The 19,677-nt window shown below is 37.8% G+C and overlaps 1 protein-coding gene and 1 long non-coding RNA gene across 2 annotated transcripts in view; one reads left to right on the top strand and one right to left on the bottom strand.

Moving 5' to 3' along the window:
* LOC128655879 (uncharacterized) overlaps positions 1–18,960 on the bottom strand; it is a 93,904-nt gene extending 74,944 nt beyond the window's left edge. The window contains exons 1-2 of the long non-coding RNA XR_008401933.1: positions 18,559–18,960; positions 5,224–5,418 (exon numbers count right to left, since the gene is read on the bottom strand). This is a non-coding gene — a long non-coding RNA (uncharacterized LOC128655879). The remainder of the gene's footprint in view (positions 1–5,223; positions 5,419–18,558) is intronic.
* The window catches only part of DTNB (dystrobrevin beta), a 983,126-nt gene that overhangs the window by 519,283 nt on the left and 444,166 nt on the right, over positions 1–19,677 (top strand). The window lies entirely within an intron of this gene.

Below are 19,677 nucleotides of genomic sequence, written 5' to 3'. Positions count from 1 at the left end.
CTCTCTCCCCCCTCTCTTTTGCGCTCTCTCCCCCCTCTCTTTTGCGGTCTCTCCCCCCTCTCTTCTGCGCTCTCTCCCCCCTCTCTTTTGCGGTCTCTCCCCCCCTCTCTTCACGCTCTCTCCCCCCCTTTCTTTTGTTCTCTCTCCCCCCCTCTCTTTTGCGCTCTCTCTCCCCCTCTCTTTTGCGCTCTCTCCCCCTCTCTCTCCCCCATCTCTTTTGCGCTCTCTCCCCCCCCATCTCTTTTGCGCTCTCTCTCCCCATCTCTTTTGTGCTCTCTCTCCCCCTCTCTTTTGAGCTCTCTCTCTCCCTCCTCTCCTCTCTTTCCACCTCTCTTTTGAGCTCTCTCTCCCCCCCTCTCTCCCCCCTCTCTCTCTCCCCCATCTCTTTTGCGCTCTCTCCCCCCTCTCCCCCCTCCTCTCTCTCTCTCCTCTCTCCCCTCCTCTCTCTCCTCTCTCCTCTCTCGCTCTCCGATCTCCTCTCTCTCTCTCTCCCTCCCCCTCTCCTCTCTCGCTCTCCCCCTCTCCTCTCTCCTCTCTCTCCCCCTCTCTCCTCTCTCTCCCCTCTAGCTCGCGACACGCCAGGCCACACCCCCTTCACGCCCGACCATGCCCCTTCACGGCCATTCACGCCCGGCCATGCCCCCTTCACGCCGGCATATATGGATATGTCTACAAGTAACATTATGCAGCATTATAAATAAGGATATGTCTACAAGTAACACTATGCAGCATTATAAATAAGGAAATGTCTACAAGTAACACTATGCAGCATTATAAATAAGGATATGTCTACAAGTGACACTATGCAGCATTATAAATAAGGATATGTCTACAATTAACACTATACAGCATAATAAATAAGGAAATATCTACAAGTAACACTATGCAACATTATAAATAAGGATATGTCTACAAGTAACAATATGCAGCATTATAAATAAGGATATGTCTACAAGTGACACTATGCAGCATTATAAATAAGGATATGTCTACAAGTAACACTATGCAGCATTATAAATAAGGATATGTCTACAAGTAACACTATGCAGCATTATAAATAAGGATATGTCTACAAGTAACACTATGCAGCATTATAAATAAGGATATGTCTACAAGTAACACTATGCAGCATTATAAATAAGGAAATGTCTACAAGTAACACCACACAGCATTATAAATAAGGAAATGTCTACAAGTAACACTATGCAGCATTATAAATAAGGAAATGTCTACAAGTAACACCACACAGCATTATAAATAAGGATATGTCTACAAGTAACACTATGCAGCATTATAAATAAGGATATGTCTACAAGTAACACTATGCAGCATTATAAATAAGGATATGTCTACAAGTAACACTATGCAGCATTATAAATAAGGATATGTCTACAAGTAACACTATGCAGCATTATAAATAAGGAAATGTCTACAAGTAACACTATGCAGCATTATAAATAAGGAAATGTCTACAAGTAACATTATGCAGCATTATAAATAAGGATATGTCTACAAGTAACACTATGCAGCATTATAAATAAGGATATGTCTACAAGTAACACTATGCAGCATTATAAATAAGGAAATGTCTACAAGTAACACCACACAGCATTATAAATAAGGATATGTCTACAAGTAACACTATGCAGCATTATAAATAAGGATATGTCTACAAGTGACACTATGCAGCATTATAAATAAGGATATGTCTACAAGTAACACTATGCAGCATTATAAATAAGGAAATGTCTACAAGTAACACTATACAGCATTATAAATAAGGATATGTCTACAAGTAACACTATGCAGCATTATAAATAAGGATATGTCTACAAGTGACACTATGCAGCATTATAAATAAGGAAATGTCTACAAGTAACATTATGCAGCATTATAAATAAGGAAATGTCTACAAGTAACATTATGCAGCATTATAAATAAGGAAATGTCTACAAGTAACACTATGCAGCATTATAAATAAGGATATGTCTACAAGTAACACTATGCAGCATTATAAATAAGGAAATGTCTACAAGTAACACTATGCAGCATTATAAATAAGGAAATGTCTACAAGTAACACTATGCAGCATTATAAATAAGGAAATGTCTACAAGTAACACTATGCAACACTATAGTAGGTTTTTAAAATTGAGGAGGAATTAGAAAAGGGAGATGGGGTTTAGCGGGATAGGGTATGTAGTAGATCAGGGGTGCCCACACTTTTTTGTGTTGGAATCTACTTTTCAAATGGCCAGCTCAACGAGATCTACCCACTAAAAATGGGCCGACTCCTGAGCTTACATTTCAAATAAAGATACCAAGAGAATGAATAAAAATGTATAAATTAGAAAGTTGTTTAAAATTTCATGTTCTATATCTGAATCATGAAAAAAATGTGTGTTTCATATCCCTTTAAGGTTGCATGATTTAGCAACACATGGATGTGCAAAAGCATAAAGATATAACAGATTAATCCTGATGACAAAAGTAGCACTTTGGGTTAACAAGAGCAACCCCTTGTGCCATGTTACAAAACAACGCATTTAAATGACTGCCACTGACCCCCCTTTACTTTGCGCCACGGTCTTGGCCTGATATGACCCAGTGAGGCTTACACAAATAAATTTCAATAGCGCACCATGCAGACCATTTCTTACCAGGTCAACATGTTCATTTGCCAGATGTCAATCAGACTTGTTCCTTTAGCATAGTACAGCAGCCTCCGCCTTTACTTTTTCTATCTATTGACGCTTACCCACCTAACTATACTATACCGCTATATCCATTGGGAGAGTACTCACTCAACCATGCTTTTGATAGGCCAATAGTGTTGTCGTTCAAAAATCATCTACATTGATTGGTTGAAATTGATGTCTCTCAAGATCAAATCCTGTAGCACTTTTCGTATCCGACCATCAGACCTGCCTCTTCACACACTGCGGTAGATACAGCGGTATTCCTACAACCATACTAAACTCACGCCCCAGAGTTGATATTGCGTAACTTGACCATATCATTTTGATCACATCAGCCGCGATCTACCAGCAGTGCCTTCGGGATCTACTGGTAGATCCCGATCTACCTATTGGACACCCCTGTGGTAGATGGTTATTGAAATAATATAATTTGAAACAAAAAAACAAAAAATAGACTTTCCCCAATTTCTCCTGATTTCTTCAGAGTTGGATTTTGTTTTGCTTCTTTGCCGTGGTTTTGATAAACTTTAAGTAGATGCAGATGGGTGCTGTGCATAGAATTGGGAAATGGATATTAAAACAGAAATGTTATTTAATATTTGGATACTATTAGCATTGCCAGTGAAACGAATGGTGCTACTGCGCTTCCTAATTGCACAGAGATGCTTTGTTATACTTTATGCTTAATTACTCAGTACCTAATACCTTCAGATTATGGCCAATAAATCTGGTAACGGCATAATAAGTTATTACTCAACCAGCATCTAGATTCTATATTGGGATCCAGTGGGAATATTATTTATGCCGGTTATACCTGCTGGCCTCGGTCAGAGCTGTCTGTTCACTGATACCGGATATTTCATCATGTTAGCCCTTAAAGGGTTATGAAACCCAAACACATTATTTTGTGATTCAGACAGAGCACACCATATTCTGTGTTGAAGAGATACCTAGGTAGCATCTGGAGCACTTGATGGCAGGAAATAGTGCTGCCATTTAGTGCTCTTGCAAATGGATAACATTCTTGCTAAACTGCCATAAAGTGCTCCAGAAATGGGCCGGCACCTAAGGTTACATCCCTACTTTTCAACAAAAGATACCAAGGGAACAAAGAAAAATTGATAATAGAAGTAAATTTGAAAATGATTTAAAGGGACAGTCTACACCAGATTTGTATTATTTAAAAAGATAGATATTTTATTACCCATTCCCCAGTTTTGCATAAACCAACACTGTTATATTAATATACGTCTTCCCTCTGTGATTACCTTGTATCTAAGCCTCTGCCGACTGCCCCTTATCTCAGATCTAACAACTAGACTGCCCCTTATCGCAGATCTTTTGTCAAACAGGCATTTTAGCCAATCAGTGCTGGCTCCTAGGTAATTTCACGGGCGTGAGCACAATGTTATCTATATGGCACACATAAACTTACGCCCTCTAGTTGTTAAAAACTGTCAAAATGCATTCAGATTAAAGGCGGCTGTCGAGGGCTAAGAAATTAGCATATGAGCCTACCTAGGTTTAGCTTTCAACTAAGAATACCAAGAGAACAAAGCCAAATTGATGACAAAAGTAAATTGGAAAGTTGTTTAAAAATGACATGCCCCATCTGAATCATGAAAGTTTATTTTTTGACTATACTGTCCCTTTAAAATCACATGCTCTATCTAAATCATGAAAGACAAAAAAGTGGGTTTCATATCCTTTTACCATTTGAGAATATTCTCTTGGGGTAATCTGCCAGATGCCTAGGGACTGCTGAAGGTATATGCTCAGGGGCGGACTGATCAGCCGGGCAAATAGGACCTGGTCCGAGGGCCCAGCATGTAGGGGGGCCTACAAATGGCTACATCTGTCTGGTGTGCTACTTAACCGGGGTTGACAGCTGCCCTATCAGTAACTAAACAGTTAAGTGTGGGTTTAGTGAGGGCCTGGCCTGGATGTGGGGTTTGTTGCTTGGGGGGCCCAGAGTGGGGGCCTTGTGCCTGGATGTGGGGTTTGTTGTATGGGGGCTCTAGAGTGGGGGTGCTGGAGGTCGGGGGCACTGTCTCTGGCCCTTGACATTGGAGGTCCTGGCCCTGGAGGTTGGGGGGCTGGTGGGGGCAGGGAGGCTATCATGTTCATTTGCATACATTTGGGTCAGTGTAAGGCAGTAGGGGCCCTTCCCTATTTTTTGCCCGGGCCCTGATTGGTCTCAGTCCGCCCCTGTATGTGCTGCTACTACCGCTGTCTGAATATAGTGCCAGAATGTCACAGGGGCAGTGTTGTGGATCTCTCACCTATACCCGGATCTTATTTCTCATACTATAACACTAATGAATGAAGACATTGTAGTAGTTAGGGTTAGAGTTATCTTCCTAATATCACAGAGCTGAAATACACTTTAACCCCTTACAGCAATGTTACCTGCATAACTGATGCTCAGCTGACATTAGTGAGGCTCCAGCGATATTCTAGATGCAAAATAGGGGAAGCCATGATATATTCTTCTGAGCAAAAATACTGTATCTGCTGCTACATACCTTGTAGGAGAAGACATTTAGTATGTTGGGGTATTCCAGGATCTCTGGAAGTAATTATTGCATGTTGTTTAATCTTCTGTGCAGTCCTGATGTGCTAGGTAGGGTCTGTGGCTTGTTCATTTGTTACATTGTAAGGATGCTGAAGTGGATTTAGTAATTTCTAAATATTCTTAAATTCCAGCAACAACTCCGCTTCTGCGAACGAAGAAAAAATGATAATTGGAGTAAATTAGAAAGTTACTTAAAATTGCTGCTCTACCTGAATCCTAAATGAAAGGGTTTTGTATACCTTTAATGTTGCTCATCATAATGATGGTTTCTTCTATACATATCCCAAGAAATTGCTTTATTTTCCCTCTAACATAAGGCTAACTGTAAAATGCCTGTAAATGTACTCATTTCAGTAACATGGTCCCTGCTATTAATGAGATCTCTGGTGATATTTCCTGCATTACTTATGTTACCTGCAGGGTGGATTTGATTTAAATCACTAATCAGCAAGTCATGGTTTTCTACATAAAGGTTTCATTTTTACTTTTCAGATACATTTCCCAGTTATATCAGAACATTATAGATGTACCGGTGTTTATATATCATTAGAAATACATTGATAATTAGGAAATCATTGGGAGGTGAACTATCTCTAATTTAATAGGTTCATAACTTTTCAGATGTACTTTATTAGCAGCTACAGACTTCTAAGACCCTCAGCAGTACTAGAAGTCAGTTATCTTAAAAGTAAAAAAAACATTGAAATTTGCTTGGGGATTTTACATCATATGCACAATAAAAAAAAGTCTTATATCTAAAGACCCCTAATAAAGTTTACTTTCTAGTAGACCAGTTTCTCTCTTTAGAAAATATGAATTTTGTCTGTATAGTCATGTGATCACTGTGGTACATGTATAGTCATGTGATCACTGTGGTACATGTATAGTCATGTGATCACTGTGGTACATGTATAGTCATGTGATCACTGTGGTACAAGCATAGTCATGTGATCACTGTGGTACAGGTATAGTCATGTGATTACTGTGGTACAGGTATAGTCATGTGATCACTGTGGTACAGGTATAGTCGTGTGATCACTGTGGTACAGGTATAGTCGTGTGATCACTGTGGTACAAGTATAGTCATGTGATCACTGTGGTACAAGTATAGTCATGTGATCACTGTGGTACAAGTATAGTCATGTGATCACTGTGGTACAAGTATAGTCATGTGATCACTGTGGTACATGTATAGTCATGTGATCACCGTGGTACAAGTATAGTCATGTGATCAATGTGGTACAGGTATAGTCATGTGATCACCGTGGTACAGGTATAGTCATGTGATCACCGTGGTACAAGTATAGTCATGTGATCACTGTGGTACAAGTATAGTCATGTGATCACTGGTACATGTATAGTCATGTGATCACTGTGGTACAGGTATAGTCATGTGACCACTGTGGTACAGGTGTAGTCATGTGACCACTGTGGTACAGGTATAGTCATGTGACCACTGTGGTACAGGTATAGTCATGTGACCACTGTGGTACAGGTATAGTCATGTGATCACTGTGGTACAGGTATAGTCATGTGACCACTGTGGTACAAGTATAGTCATGTGACCACTGTGGTACAGGTATAGTCATGTGATCACTGTGCTTTTATTTTTGTATTGTACAATAGGGCCTCTCTAATCTATATTATAACCCCAAACAGCACCTATGGGCCCCTATTTCACATGAGGCTAATTTTGATGACAATTTAGTGAGGTGATCACAGTAAAAGCAGTGGTCACTGGGGCCATTTCCATTATTATTTACTAAAATCTACGCAAAAATTATCCTTTTTTTTTTATTTCAGTTTTTGCTGCAGTATATAATAATGGCATATTGTGAATCTGCAGGGCCTGCTAAAACAATATGTAATTTGTTTGAGCCACCTAATGAAATTTGACTTTGTTTTAATGTAGGTGGCAAAAAAGGTCAAAATTGGCTCAGCACCGGGGTGAAACAATGCTTAGCAGTGAAAGGGTTAAAATTGTATACCTTATCAAAATCAGAAGAGAAAAATGTGTGGCTTCTGTCCCTTTAAGTTCTATTTCACAACTTTATTTTCTAACATTTTGCTGTGAAGAAGAGGGATGCTATTTCTGCAGACTCACATTAACACTTTTGAGAAGTACAAAAGCAAGAATATGTTCCTTGATAAAATTGCCTAAAATAATCTATCAGAAACCTCTGGGAGAGCATTACATTGCTTGAACCCCCTTAGAATGTAATGAGCCCAGATGTTTTGTAGATCACATTTATGAGAGGAGATTTACAACAGTGCAACTTGTTTTCTATCAATGCTATCTTTGCATATTATACCTATGTTTATTGCGCTGCGGAATCTGTTGGCACTCTACAAATACCTGATAATAATAAGACTGCCCATCTGGGTATTATTTTTATCTCGTAATGTTATGGAGTTGACGCATCCTGCTCATTTAGATGAAGTCTTGGCATGGCTGTATGCTTTTTGTCCTAAGGTTGGCTTTTCTAGGTAATTAAGTTATGTAAATTATTAGGATGACACTCATTAGATATTCATGCTCTCATAGCCTCTTGGTTAAAAATAAAACCTCAGAGTAATATTTTAATTGTCCAGGTAGAAGTTGACTTTCTTTATATTTTTCTCTCTCCTTAAATTTATTGTTAAGATTATATGTTGTAAAAGTGTCTTTCTTCCTCAGGTTTGGAAGATTGAGCCAAACAGATGTCTGATCAGGGTAAGCAGCCTTCCTTTCTTGTGAACTGTTTTGTGGTTCTTTCAAGATCCCTTAGTAAACATTATTGTTGTACTGTTTACATAAGAGATCTTTTAATGGTCTCTTCACCTGCCTGTGACCAAAAATCTTATAGATTTAGGAATAAAGGCTCCTGTTCTACTTTTTCAGTTTTAATCTGTTTACATTTCCAAGGAATGAAGGTCCTTAATTACAGATTAGCATGTGAAACAGTTAATCATTTATTTGAAGCTTCATTGTTTCAAACATGAGGTTGGGTAATTCTTTCATTCTTGTCCTTGAACCTGGTCGGTAAATGACACCCGCAGACTTTGAGTATCTATATACACACCATACCATGAAAACAAGCTCATGTAAGGAGTTACTGCTGTAGCTGCAGGAAAAATAAACTTACAAGGTAGTACAAAAAAGGTATGTGGTGGCCATCAGACTTCCTTGGCATCATATTGTGATTGAAGAGCTGCTTTGCATGGTCTATCCATATTGCGGCTTGAAACAAGAGTGTTTATCACTTATTAGCATACTCTTATGGGGTAGATTTAATAACATATGAACTCTTTCTGTTGGGTTGCAATAGGAATAACCCTCATTAAATAGTTTTGTAGAGACTGATCTGGCTGGTGAGATTCACCAGCCCTGCTCTTGTGCAGTTGGTTATGCAACAGCAGGAGGGCGGCATTGCACTAGTTGTGCAAGAGCAGACGGGTGGCATTGCACCAGTTGTGCATGAGCAGGAGGACGGCATTACACTACTTGTGCAAGATCAGGAGGAATGCATTACACTAGTTGTGGAAGAGCAGGAGGGTGGCCTTGCTCTAGTTGTTGAAGAGCAGGAGGGTGGCATTGCTCTAGTTGTGGAAGAGCAGGAGGGTGGCATTGCTCTAGTTGTGCAAGAGCTAGGAGGGTTGGCATTGCACTAGTTGTGCAAGAGCAGGCGGGTGGCATTGCACCAGTTGTGCATGGGCAGGAGGACGGCATTACACTAGTTGTGCAAGATCAGGAGGACTGCATTACACTAGTTGTGCAAGAGCAGAAGGGCGGCATTGCTCTAGTTGTGCAAGAGCAGGAGGGTTGGCATTGCTCTAGTTGTGCAAGAGCAGGAGGGTTGGCATTGCTCTAGTTGTGCAAGAGCAGGAGGGTTGGCATTGCACTAGTTGTGCAAGAGCAGGCGGGTGGCATTGCACTAGTTGTGCATGAGCAGGGGGACGGCATTACACTAGTTGTGCAAGATCAGGAGGACTGCATTACACTAGTTGTGCAAGAGCAGGAGGGCAGCATTGCTCTAGTTGTGCAAGAGCAGGAGGGCGGCATTGCTCTAGTTGTGCAAGAGCAGGAGGGGGGCATTGCTCTAGTTGTGCAAGTGCGGGAGGGCGGCATTACACTAGCTGTGCAAGAGCAGGAGGGCGGCAGCTCTAGTTGGGCAAGAGCAGGAGGGAGGCAGCTCTAGTTGGGCAATAGCAGGAGGGCGGCAGCTCTAGTTGGGCAAGAGCAGGAGGGCGGCAGCTCTAGTTGGGCAAGAGCAGGAGGGCGGCAGCTCTAGTTGGGCAAGAGCAGGAGGGCGGCAGCTCTAGTTGGGCAAGAGCAGGAGGACGGCAGCTCTAGTTGGGCAAGAGCAGGAGGGCGGCAGCTCTAGTTGGGCAAGAGCAGGAGGGCGGCATTGCTCTAGTTGTGCAAGAGCAGGAGGGCGGCATTGCACTAGTTGTGCAAGAGCAGGAGGGCGGCATTGCACTAGTTGTGCAAGAGCAGGAGGGCGGCATTGCTCTAGTTGTGCAAGAGCAGGAGGGCAGCATTGCTCTAGTTGTGCAAGAGCAGGAGGGCAGCATTGCTCTAGTTGTGCAAGAGCAGGAGGGCGGCATTGCTCTAGTTGTGCAAGAGCAGGAGGGCGGTATTGCTCTAGTTGTGCAAGAGCAGGAGGGTTGGCATTGCTCTAGTTGTGCAAGAGTAGGAGGGCGGCATTGCTCTAGTTGTGCAAGAGTAGGAGGGCGGCATTGCTCTAGTTGTGCAAGAGTAGGAGGGCGGCATTGCTCTAGTTGTGCAAGAGCAAGAGGACAGCATTACACTAGTTGTGCAAGAGCAAGAGGGCGGCATTGCTCTAGTTGTGCAAGAGCAGGAGGGTTGGCATTGCTCTAGTTGTGCAAGAGCAGGAGGGCGGCATTGCTCTAGTTGTGCAAGAGCAAGAGGACAGCATTACACTAGTTGTGCAAGAGCAGGAGGGCGGCAGCTCTAGTTGGGCAAGAGCAGGAGGGCGGCAGCTCTAGTTGTGCAAGATGCCGGATGCAAGATGCATATCTAGATATTAAGTGCAATACTTACTAGATATTAACTTGCAATACTTACTAGATATTAACGTGCAATATCTAGTATATTAACGTGCAATACTTACTAGATATTAACGTGCAATACTTACTAGATATTAGCGTGCAATATTTACTAGATATTAACGTGCAATACTTACTAGATAGTAACGTGCAATACTTACTAGTTATTAACGTGCAATACTTACTAGATATTAAGTGCAATACTTACTAGATATTAACATACAATACTTACTAGATATTAAGTGCAATACTTACTAGATATTAACGTGCAATACTTACTAGATATTAGCGTGCAATACTTACTAGATATTAATGTGCAATAATTACTAGATATTAACTTGCAATACTTACTAGATATTAACGTGCAATATCTAGTATATTAACGTGCAATACTTACTAGATATTAACGTGCAATACTTACTAGATATTAGCGTGCAATATTTACTAGATATTAAGTGCAATACTTACTAGATAGTAACGTGCAATACTTACTAGTTATTAACGTGCAATACTTACTAGATATTAAGTGCAATACTTACTAGATATTAACATGCAATACTTACTAGATATTAAGTGCAATACTTACTAGATACTAACATGCAATACTTACTAGATATTAGCGTGCAATACTTACTAGATATTAGCGTGCAATACTTACTAGATATTAGCGTGCAATACTTACTAGATATTAACGTGCAATACTTACTAGATATTAACGTGCAATACTTACTAGATATTAGTGTGCAATACTTACTAGATATTAGCGTGCAATACTTACTAGATATTAGCGTGCAATACTTACTAGATATTAACGTGCAATACTTACTAGATATTAACGTGCAATACTTACTAGATATTAACGTGAAATACTTACTAGATATTAACGTGCAATACTTACTAGATATTAACGTGAAATACTTACTAGATATTAACGTTAAATACGTACTAGATATTAACGTGCAATACTTACTAGATATTAACGTGAAATACTAGATATCAACGTGAAATACTTACTAGATATTAACATGAAATACTTACTAGATATTAACATGAAATACTTACTAGATATTAACATGAAATACTTACTAGATATTAACGTGCAATACTTACTAGATATTAACGTGCAATACTTACTAGATATTAAGTGCAATACTTACTAGATATTAACGTGCAATACTTACTAGATATTAACGTGCAATACTTACTAGATATTAACGTGCAATACTTACTAGATATTAGCTTGCAATACTTAATAGATATTAGCGTGCAATACTTAATAGATATTAAGTGCAATACTTACTAGATATTAAGTGCAATACTTACTAGATATTAGCTTGCAATACTTAATAGATATTAAGTGCAATACTTACTAGATATTAAGTGCAATACTTACTAGATATTAAGTGCAATACTTACTAGATATTAAGTGCAATACTTACTAGATATTAAGTGCAATACTTACTAGATAATAACGTGAAATACTAGATATCAACGTGAAATACTTACTAGATATTAACATGAAATACTTACTAGATATTAACATGAAATACTTACTAGATATTAAGTGCAATACTTACTAGATATTAACGTGCAATACTTACTAGATATTAACGTGAAATACTTACTAGATATTAAGTGCAATACTTACTAGATATTAAGTGCAATACTTACTAGATATTAAGTGCAATACTTACTAGATATTAAGTGCAATACTTACTAGATATTAACGTGCAATACTTACTAGATATTAACGTGCAATACTTACTAGATATTAAGTGCAATACTTACTAGATATTAAGTGCAATACTTACTAGATATTAAGTGCAATACTTACTAGATATTAAGTGCAATACTTACTAGATATTAAGTGCAATACTTACTAGATATTAAGTGCAATACTTACTAGATATTAAGTGCAATACTTACTAGATATTAAGTGCAATACTTACTAGATATTAAGTGCAATACTTACTAGATATTAAGTGCAATACTTACTAGATATTAAGTGCAATACTGTATGTTTAATTTGAGATCTCTGTATTTTAAAAGATTGTTCCAATGCACATAGTAAATGCTCTGATTTGTGAGTTCATGAGTTAAGCGTGTCCCTTTAAGTTACACACACGGCTTGAAATAATATCTGAGCTTCATGTTACAAATGGTTTGTAGTTAATCTATTGAGGGAATAGATTGTGTTTTGTTGTAGATGGCTGCCCAGGCAGAAAGAGATTTCCTTTCTTGTTTTAAAATGCATTATTAAAAAGTTTTCCTTTATTACCATCCTCACCAGAAACATAATGTACAATAAATAGATTGATTCCTGCAAACCGCTTTATAGATTTGTTTTCTCCAAATTTCATTCTGCAGTGATTTTAGGTGAGTAAGGAGCTTATGTGAAAATCACCTCATTAAATATAGTTTTGTAGAGAAGTGTCAGCTGGTTATTGGGAGCATTATGTAATAAACGGATATATCAGAGAAAAAGCTGCGTGTCTCACGTGAACATGCTGTAACATATGGAACTAAAAGATTCTGCACACAAAACTTATATAATGTGACAAAGTATGTGCTGGTGAAATATGAGACTCGTTGATACCTTCAGGTGTGAGAACTAAAATAGGAGCTCATAGAAATATTCTACATAGCTGATAAAGAAGCTGTGATGCAGCAGATGTGACACAGCAGTAGGTAACTTTACTGTGACGAACAACGTTGCACGTGGCTGTCAGTATGGGCAGAAGGTGCATTGGTAATTGGAGTTCACTGTATGCAAATGTCAGGTAAGTGGACTGTTTGTGTGCTGACTTGATAGTATTACATGTTAGTATATAGTAAGCATTGCACGCTCATATCTAGTAAGCATTGCACGCTCATATCTAGTAAGCATTGCACGCTATTATTTAGTAAGCATTGCACGCTACTCTCTAGTAAGCATTGCACGCTACTCTCTAGTAAGCATTGCACGCTACTCTCTAGTAAGCATTGCATGCTACTATCTAGTAAGCATTGCACGCTACTATCTAGTAAGCATTAACATAGTAGATAAGGTTGAAAAAAGACTGAAGTCCATCGAGTTCAACCTATACAAATCTAAAATACTTACAAAAAGCTCCAGTTAAGCTTAAATAACCCCATTAAAATGTGACCCATTTAATACTAGCAATCATATCCATGAATTTTGTTTATATACAGAAATTTATCCAGACTATTTTTAAATGAATCTATGGTATTGGCATTCACTACCTCCTTTGGTAATGAGTTCCACAATTTTATTGCTCTTACAGTGAAAAAACGTTTCCGTTGCAGGAGATTAAATCTCCTTTCCTCCAACCTTAAATTATGACCTCTTGTCAGAAACAATTTTCTTGGAATAAAAAGAGCTTCTGCCATCTCTGTATATGGGCCTTGAATATATTTATATAAAGTAATCATGTCACCTCTCAAGCGCCTTTTTTCTAAAGAGAACAGACCCAGTTTGGCTAGCCTTTCCTCATAGGTTAATTTCTCCAATCCCCTTATTAGCTTTGTGGCCCTTCTCTGAACTTTTTCTAGTTCTGCAATATCTTTTTTAGCAATCGGTCCCCAGAACTGCACTCCAAACTCAAGGTGAGGTCTTACCAGGGCTTTATATAATGACAGAATTATGCTTTCCTCCCTTGAATCAATGCCTCTTTTAATACATGCTAGTATCTTATTAGCCTTTGAAGCCGCTGCCCTGCATTGTGCACTCATCTTTAGCTTGTTATCTATTACTACTCCCAAATCCCTTTCCTCCTGTGTTTGGCTAAGTCTTGTCCCATTTAAAAAATACGTAGCCTGCTTATTTTTACTTCCAAAATGTAGAACCTTACATTTTTCCGTATTAAATCTCATTTTCCATTCACTTGCCCATAGTTCTAATTTTAGCAAATCCCTTTGTAAAGAGAGTTCGTCCTGCTCTGACCTAATGACCTTACTTAACTTAGTATCATCTGCAAAAATAGAGATGTCGCTATTTAATCCTTGCTCCAAGTCATTTATAAAAATATTAAAAAGAACAGGGCCCAGTACTGATCCCTGGGGGACGCCACTGATTACCTTTGTCCAATCTGAGTATGATCCATTTACTACTACGCGTTGCTCCCTATCTTTTATCCAGTTATTTATCCATGAGCTAACATTTTCAGCTATTCCCAGTCCCTTAATTTTGTGCATTAATCTCTCATGTGGCACTGTATCAAATGCCTTTGCAAAATCTAAGTATATCACATCAACTGATTCCCCTTTATCTATATTTTTACTTACTTCCTCGTAGAATCTAATTAGATTAGTTTGACATGATCTATTTCTCCTAAAGCCATGCTGATTAGAACTCATAATCTTGTTTACATAAATATGCTCATCAATATAATCCCTTATAATCCCTTCAAATATCTTCCCCACTATTGATGTCAGACTAACTGGTCTATAGCTTCCTGGATCATCCCTGCTTCCCTTTTTGAAGAGTGGCACCACATCAGCTTTACGCCAATCCTGGGGTACCATGCCTGAGGATAATGAGTCTTGAAAAATTAAGAGTAAAGGTTTGTCTATAACAGTGCTAAGTTCACTTAACACCCTTGGGTGTATTCCATCTGGGCCTGGAGTTTTATTTACCTTAATATTTTTTAGTTTTTTCCTGATATCCTCTAAACAAAACCCAGTTAGTGGTATGGACTGGCATGTTCTATTCTGTTCCAAAGTATCATTCAATGGTTCCTCTCTTGTGTATACTGAAGAAAAAAACTGGTTTAGTACCTCAGCCTTCTCCCTGTCATTATTTATCATGCTACCCTCCACACATTTTAATGTACCTATATTATCCTTCTTAGATTTTTTGCTATTTATGTACTTAAAGAACCTTTTAGGGTTAGACTTAGAATCCTTGGCAATTAATTTTTCATTTTCAATTTTGGCTAATTTGATTGCTTTTTTGCATGCTTTGTTACATTCCTTATAAATATTGTATGCTGAGTCTGTACTATTTTCTTTTAATAATTTAAATGCCCTACGTTTTTTCCTAATTTCTCTTAACACATTTTTATTTAGCCATAACGGCTTTGTTTTTTTATTTTTATAACCATATGGTATGTATTGATATGTATATTTATTTAACAAATTTTTAAATATTATCCATTTATCCTCTGTATTTTTATTAGAAAATACATTGTCCCAATTTATATTATTTAATGATTTCCTTAAATCGTTGAATTTTGCTTTCTTGAAATTAAAAGTCTTAGTTAAGCCTTTAAAACACTGCATATGAAAAGAGATTTCAAATGTGACCATGTTATGATCACTGTTACCCAAATGTTCTTTAACTTCTATGTTTGATATTATATCTGTATTGTTTGATAGCACTAAATCCAATATAGCTTTACTCCTAGTTGGCTCCTCTATTAATTGTGACAAGAAGTTATCCCTGAGAACATTTAAAAATCTATCCCCCTTAGCTTAATTACTAGTTTCATTGACCCAGTTTATATCAGGGTAGTTAAAATCTCCCATAATTACAGCACTGTTATTAGCAGCCTTACCTATTTGGATAAGTAGTTGAGTTTCCTCCGGGTCACTAATGTTGGGAGGCTTGTAGCATGTTCCTAGTAATATTTTTTTAGGATTTTTCCCCCCACTCTTTATTTCAACCCACAGGGTCTCTACATTGTCACTTGTATCATAAATATCTTCCCTTATTGTAGGTTTAAGGTCAGGTTTAATATACATGCAAATTCCGCCACCCCTTTTATTATTCCTGTCCCTCCTTAATAATGTATACCCCTCTAAGTTAACTGCCCAGTCATGTGAATCATCCCACCAAGTTTCAGTTATACTGATAACATCATAGTCCTCTTCTGCAACTAAGAGCGTCAGCTCCCCCATTTTACCTGTCATGCTTCTTGCATTTGTTGTCATACATTTAATTTTCATGTGCTTTCTGCTGCTACTTGGTGCTCTTTCCTCCATACTTTCTAATGTGACATTTCTTAAGTCATCCCTTCCTTGAGATATTAAGGGAGTGACATATTCAGAGACTGATCTCTCTGTTCTATTTTGTTCTAATTGACCCCCCCCCATTGCACGCTACTATCTAGTAAGCATTGCATGCTACTATCTAGTAAGCATTGCACGCTACTATCTAGTAAGCATTGCATGCTAATATCTAGTAAGCATTGCATGCTAATATTTAGTAAGCAGTGCACGCTAATATCTAGTTAGCATTGCAAGCTAATATCTAGTAAGCATTGCAAGCTAATATCTAGTAAGCATTGCACGCTAATATCTAGTAAGCATTACAGTCTAATATCTAGTAAGCATTACAGTCTAATATCTAGTAACCATTACACTCTATCTAGTAGTATCGCACGCTAATATCTAGTAAGTATTGCGCGATAATATACTCTAATATCTAGTATTGCACGCTGATATTGAGTAAACATTACACGCTAATATCTAGTAAGTATTGCACAATAATATCTAGTAAGTATTACATACTAATATCTAGTATTACGTACTAATATCTAGTAAGCATTGCACTCTAATATCTAGTAAGCATTTCACGCTAATATCTAGTAAGCGTTTCACGCTAATATCTAGTAAGCATTATATTCTAATATCTAGTAAGCATTACACGCTAATATTTAGTAAGCATTACACGCTAATATTTAGTAAGCATTACATGCTAATATCTAGTAAACATTACAGAATAATATCTAGTAAGCATTACATGCTAATATCTAGTAAGCATTACACTCTAATATCTAGTAAGTATTGCATGCTAATATCTAGTTAGCATTACAGACTAATATCTAGTAAACATTACACGCTAATATAGTAAGCATTGCACGCTAATATCTAGTAAGCATCACACGCTAATATCTAGTAAGCATTGCACGCTAATATCTAGTAAGCATTATATGCTATTATCTGATAAGCATTACAGGCTAATATTTAGTAAGCATTACACGCTAATATCTAGCAAACATTACAGAGTACTATATAGTAAGCATTACATGCTAATATCTAGTAAGCATTACACTCTAATATCTAGTAAGTAGTGCATGCTAATATCTATTAAGCATTGCACGTTTATATCTAGTAAGCATTACATGCTAATATAGTAAGCATTGTATGCTAATATCTAATAAGCATTGCATGCTAATATAGTAAGCATTGCACGCTAATATCCATTAAGCATTGCACGCTTATATCTAGTAAGCATTACATGCTAATATAGTAAGCATTGTACGCTAATTTCTAGTAAGCATTACACGCTAATATCTAGTAAGCATTGTACGCTAATATAGTAAGCATTATACGCTAATATCTAGTAAGCATTGCATGCTTATTTAGTAAGCATTGAACACTAGTATCTAGTAAGCATTGCCCGCTAATATAATAAGCATTGTACACTAATATCTAGTAAGCATTGCACGCTAATATCTAGTAAGCATTACACGCTAATATCTAGTAAGCATTGCATGCTTATTTAGTAAGCATTGAACACTAGTATCTAGTAAGCTTTGCACACTAATATAATAAGCATTGTACGCTAATATCTAGTAAGCATTGCACGCTAATATAGTTAGCATTACACTCTAATATCTAGTAAGCATCGCACGCTAATATGCAGTTCTCACAATTTACTATCTTGACATACTGCATGGTGTAGTGGCAACTGGCGGACGTTACTAATCTAGTTTGCTGATATTACACTCTCTGGATCCTCTGTTCTAGCTGAGAAGCTGTATACCAGAATGTTTTGAGTAAAGTTTCTGCTAGAATGAAACCTCGCTATTTTAATAAAAGGTAAATGATGTTAAAAGAGTACTTGTCGCCCAGGAGCAGAAATATGTGCTACCGCCTCCCCCAATAACATAACAAAAACACAGAACAAAATAAATTATTGTAATTATAGTAAATTTATAGTACAGTAATTTCAATATGATATTTTTTAATACCTTTATATTTGCTATGCATTGATAATTTACTGTCCAAAGGGCCTTTGGCAAAATAGCTTATCATCTATATTATATAATAGATATTGGTCCACACTAATTTGGAAAGAAATCTCTCAATCTGTGGGGGCTTTTTTAGCTTCGTATTGCAATGTATACGTGTCAAATCCAGAATCTGCATAGTGAGGCAAACCGTTCTCTAGCTAAAATTTGCCTTTATAAAATTATTTGAGGGACTTCCCAGTAGTGACCAGACTTCTCACCAGAGCAGAGACCTTAAGATCACCCAGTAGTGGCCAGACTTCTCACCAGAGCAGAGACCTTAAGATCAACCAGTAGTGACCAGACATCTCACCAGAGCAGAGACCTTAAGATGACCCAGAAGTGACCAGACTTCTCACCAGAGCAGAGACCTTAAGATGACCCAGAAGTGACCAGACTTCTCACCAGAGCAGAGACCTTAAGATCACCCAGTAGTGACCAGACTTCTCACCAGAGCAGAGACCTTAAGATCACCCAGAAGTGACCAGACTTCTCACCAGAGCAGAGACCTTAAGATCACCCAGAAGTGACCAGACTTCTCACCAAAGCAGAGACCTTAACCAGTAGTGATCAGACTTCTCACCAGAGCAGAGACCTTAAGATCACCGGGCGCTCTATGAGATTTAATCCGTGCGTCGCACAGTCACACCATATCTCTGCATTCCGGGATCATATATTAATACATAAATGTTTTTACGCTTCACAGTAACATTCTCAAGGGAAGTGCTGCTCCTTTTCCTTCAGCAATGAAAAACAAGTTCTTTTAATTTGCAAAACAAATTGTTTTTGCTGCTAGAATGCAGGATTCAATCAAACAGTGCAGAGTCTCAGTAATATATCGATAGAACATTAATCAGCCGAGTTTTTTTCTCTTCCCCTCCACCATTTCATTATACGTAATTAATTAAGTCTGTGCTTTTGGTTGTCTCTGTCGTTCGCTGCCTTCATACGTGTGAGCGAGAATGGGCTTCTGCCGCTTGCAGCTGTCCCAGAAAAGGCTGCTTACATTTGTTAAATGTTCAGGGCAGAGTTAGTGTTTTAAGGCCTGAAGGGATTCACTGGTTTCTTCATGCCTGAAATTGACTTTATATTGTGCTATTTCATTTTTGTATGCATGGAGAATGTGATGAATTCCAAAGAATAATTCATAAAAAAATAGATAAATAAACTGTGTGTTATATATCAAATGTTTTACCAAATAAACAGTTTAAAATATATATTTGTGTGTGTTTTTATAAAATATATATGTGTGTGTGTTTTTATAAAATATATATGTGTGTGTGTTTTTATAAAATATATATGTGTGTGTGTTTTTATAAAATATATATGTGTGTGTGTTT

This window comes from Bombina bombina, chromosome 4 (genome assembly GCF_027579735.1).
Source record: "Bombina bombina isolate aBomBom1 chromosome 4, aBomBom1.pri, whole genome shotgun sequence".
NCBI lineage: Eukaryota > Metazoa > Chordata > Amphibia > Anura > Bombinatoridae > Bombina > Bombina bombina.
This window is presented reverse-complemented; position numbering and strand designations above follow the sequence as displayed.